Source organism: Uranotaenia lowii, chromosome 2 (assembly GCF_029784155.1).
Source record: "Uranotaenia lowii strain MFRU-FL chromosome 2, ASM2978415v1, whole genome shotgun sequence".
Lineage (NCBI taxonomy): Eukaryota > Metazoa > Arthropoda > Insecta > Diptera > Culicidae > Uranotaenia > Uranotaenia lowii.
Genome location: NC_073692.1, coordinates 120,666,431 through 120,666,918, shown reverse-complemented (window position 1 = coordinate 120,666,918; position 488 = coordinate 120,666,431).

Here is a 488-nt window from a genome sequence, read left to right as displayed (position 1 = left end):
CTTTCAAAATTTACAATCACCAATGGGTTCATGATCTCGCACCTGATGAGGAACCGGAGTGATAATAAATTGAATCTTTCTTTTAGTGGGAGTATGCCTGCCAAAACTTCAAGACTCATGTTATGCGTTGAGTGCATACAGCCCAAAGCGATGCGGAGACAACGATATTGGATACGCTCGAGTTTGATGAGATGAGTTTTAGCAGCTGACTGGAAACAGAAGCTACCATACTCCATAACTGAGAGAATAGTTGTTCGATACAATTTTAAAAGATCTTCAGGATGGGCTCCCCACCAGGTGCCAGTGATTGATCGGAGAAAATTTATTCTCTGTTGGCATTTTCCTTTCAGATACTTAATGTGGGCTCTCCAGGTGCACTTGGAATCAAACCAAACCCCAAGATACTTAAAACACCTCGATTGAGTGATCGTTCTTCCTAGGAGTTGAAGCTTAGGTTGAGCAGGTCTATGTTTCTTAGAGAAAACAAC